Below are 3669 nucleotides of genomic sequence, written 5' to 3'. Positions count from 1 at the left end.
GCGATAATTGAACTTCGCTTAATATTGTGCGCTGAATGGCAGAGTCCAGTGTGAGGCGTTGGCTATATATGCACACTATGTTCAGGGGGCAAAATCATATCTAATAGTCTCAGTAATATTCCGTATTTTCCTCCTACACCTTTACTTATCCAGTCACGCTGAAGCGAACAACGTTGAGGTCATGTCTGCGGTTATAAGTGTCAGCAAAGAGCATCCGAAGCCCACAACCATAGACGTATAACCTTCCTCCCTATATTATGCAAACGGTATTTATTTAAGCTCTCACAAAACAAAACACCAACCAAGTAGCCTATATCACAAGCTCACCATCTTAGGTAAAAGACAAGTTCACCTTTAACATTTACGCAAAACACATTTGGACCATACGCAGTTACGCACGGCAATAATCACCAAAGTTTCACTTACTTCGTCAAGCTGCGCACGAACCACAACCGCAACCGGCCTCAGTGGTCAAAAACCATCCCAGCAGATGCGACATGCGGTGCTCTGTGTGGGGCTCGGACCGTGGACCTTTATCACAATATCCAGCCGTCGCTCGGCCATCCCGTCATTTAAAATTGCCGCTACTATTACTCAGTTCATTACCCCGTGCTTCAGTTGCTCTGAGTAAAGCCGGAGCATATTCCAGGCACATGAGAGAGAGGGAGAGAGCGAGAATGAGAGAAAGGGAGGGAGGGGGAGAGGAGTAAGAGATAGAGAATGAGAGAGAGAGAGAGAGAGAGAGAGAGAGAGAGAGAGAGAGAGAGAGAGAGAGAGAGGGGGGGGGGGGGGGGGGGAGAACTTTCCCATAACGTCTAGGCTACAGCACGAAATAGAAAGTGCACAGTTGAGCTGTGAGAGTCTGCAAGTTTTTGTTTTTTTTGCGGGGGGGGGTCCATCCTTCCGTGTGAGAAAGGGACGTGCTCTGAAATTCAAACAAGTTTCCTCGCTCTTTTGTTGGCCACGAACTGAAGGGGCATTGTTCGTCGTTTTTGGCGTGGACTCTCCCCCCTTTCCCAGACCAGGTTACGAAGTGCAGATCGCGCCTCGGTAATGAATTTGCTGTAGACTCTCCTCCCCTAACACGTTCTGACAAACGGAACGCATTTACTGTCCCCCAGACAAAGAGTGAAACTAGTTTGCTTGATTCAATCCCCAAACCTTGCAAGACTGAAATGAGGTCAACAATAAATGGATGGAGGTCTTTGTGGCATATTATACATTCAGTAAAATATTATAGCAAATGTTTAGGTTGAGGAATCCAGGGTGTACAGTTACCTCCACACACACACACACACACACACGCACACACACACACACACACACACACACACACACACGCACACACACACACACGCACGCACACACACACACGCACGCACGCACGCACACACACGTTTTCGTCAAATCAAAGAGAGAGAGAGAGAGAGATGTATCTCTCCAAAAAGTTGTGATGTTATGACCTACTTGTCCAACAAGGCTTTTCAAGGTGAATCATTTCTGTGACGCGCAGAAGTGGTTAATGGGACAACTATAGCTAATTATTGTAAAGCATCGTTCTGCTGCACGTGGGAAGGTTGGGCAGCCAAACATACCACACCACAATAACTGTCTTTCTACTCTACAATACTCTATAAGATTGTATATAACCATCAGATGTTTAATTAGGCATATCATAATACGTTTTTGAATTATTTGTCTCATGATCATCATAATGTCTATAATTGCTACTATTATCCTATCTATTTGTCATTATCAAAAGAGCTAACCATGAATATGACAGGTTCGATCAAAGAAATGTTGGATACAATTATAAAAAAATCTTTATTTTTGTCAAAGTAAAATGGCAAACATAATAGTGCTCCTCCCTTTTATTCTCTCATCACTGATGTCTAATTGCAGGCGTAGCCTATATTCATGTGATTGAACCGGATTCACGTTGTGGTTTAAGAGCGAGGTCACGTTCAATGACGTAGACAGGCATATCAGCTACGTGCAGCCATATTTAAATACATCAAGGAAATTAGTGCATCAAAATATGCAAATCCAGTTTACATAGTCGGTCTAAGCAGAAGCCGGAGTAATTTCCTCCCCGCTGGTTCTTGGTTATTTTTTCGGGCCGTTTTGAAAGAGAACATAGAACATTGCCTTGTTTGTCTTTCCAGGAGCTCCGGTGGCGGTGTGTTAGCGGTGGACCGGCGACACGGAGTGGAGAAACGGAGGCTTCTTTCCCGGGAAACCGCCCATGCGTAATGAGACGACCGCTCCGCCATTCTCAATGCTCCGACGCTGTTGGCTCTGGCGTGCGTCTTATTTTCAATATTGATGCATATGTAAAAGGTAGATTTGCATTTGCTATACCTTTCTGGATGTTTCCTTCCCTGTACATTTACTCGCTTTAGGTATAGTGATCTCTATGCTATATGTGCATCCTTATTGACGAGTGAATAGCGTATTAAACAGTAAATCCTATTCTATTATGATATATTGGCCTATACTCTTGATGAATAAATGCTTTTTTCCCGGGTACAATAACGCTCAGATCAGGTAGCCTATATCGTTTGTTAATTGATTAATGAGGAATTACGAGAAATAGCATTTGCTAGTCTGTATAAATATGAACAAAGAGGTCTGGTGCATGGCCAAACAAAAGAGAGGATTCAATGCTATAAAAATGCTCCTAAAATCTGATTTCAATATGAATATTCGGCGATTTTTCAACACATATCCATTTCTACTGCACACTAAGAGCATCCGATTGTTGTACATCAAAACAAAGCTGTATCTTTAAAGCTGGATACCCGCTTTGCAAAAAATTAAGAATTGGAAGTGTCGCTTCACTTTAGTAGTAGCTCACTATGCAAAAGCTACGTTTCCTCTGCAGGCTCGCGCGCACACACACAGCTCTGACAGGAGCGCGCGGACACACACACACACACACACACACACACACACACACACACACACACACACACACACAGAGAGAGAGAGAGAGAGAGAGAGAGAGAGAGAGAGAGCGAGAGAGAGCGCGCGAGAGAGAGACTCATACTTATCTTTAGCGTTGTATTATAAATAAGGACATTTATATTGTCTTAGGCTGCAGCCATTTATACAGACCTTATATATCCATACAATGATTTGATTGTATGAAATGAATTGTAAATTCATGAAAGTATAAAAGGTATAGAAACACTTAACTTACCTATTTTCACACCAACATACCAAATCTTCCTATGGAGTTATTCATGCGCTCTCTCACTCAACTTATGGTGGAAGCCCGTTGCAGATGATGCCTGTGTGTTAGTAGTCCCTATGTCAGTCAGCCTCCTCGTCAAGTGAACCTTGTTACAGAACTGCACGTCTGGTGTGTCACCCAATAGAAGTGGTCAAAGCAAGCTCCAAGCAGGGAACATGCTGTGATGGACCTTCAAGTTGTGTGTCTTGACAAACACATATTGGTGGGTTGAACACACCATTATAGAGGTTATTATTGTGCATTATTATTGTGCATTGCTCTCGCCTCTCCTATAGAGCCATGCATACTTCAGCAGCGCCTTGGTGATTTTTTCATCATGGAAGTCAGTGTGACGCACTTAGATAGTAAAGCTAATGCAAGAAAGAGCATGTCTTATGTGACCTAGATATGTGTTACGGTTCTAATCACAGTGA

Source organism: Nansenia antarctica, assembly GCF_963989245.1.
Source record: "Nansenia antarctica genome assembly, chromosome: 5".
Taxonomy (NCBI): domain Eukaryota; kingdom Metazoa; phylum Chordata; class Actinopteri; order Argentiniformes; family Microstomatidae; genus Nansenia; species Nansenia antarctica.
The sequence above is the reverse complement of the archived record's forward strand: the minus strand, read 5'-3'. Positions refer to the sequence as shown.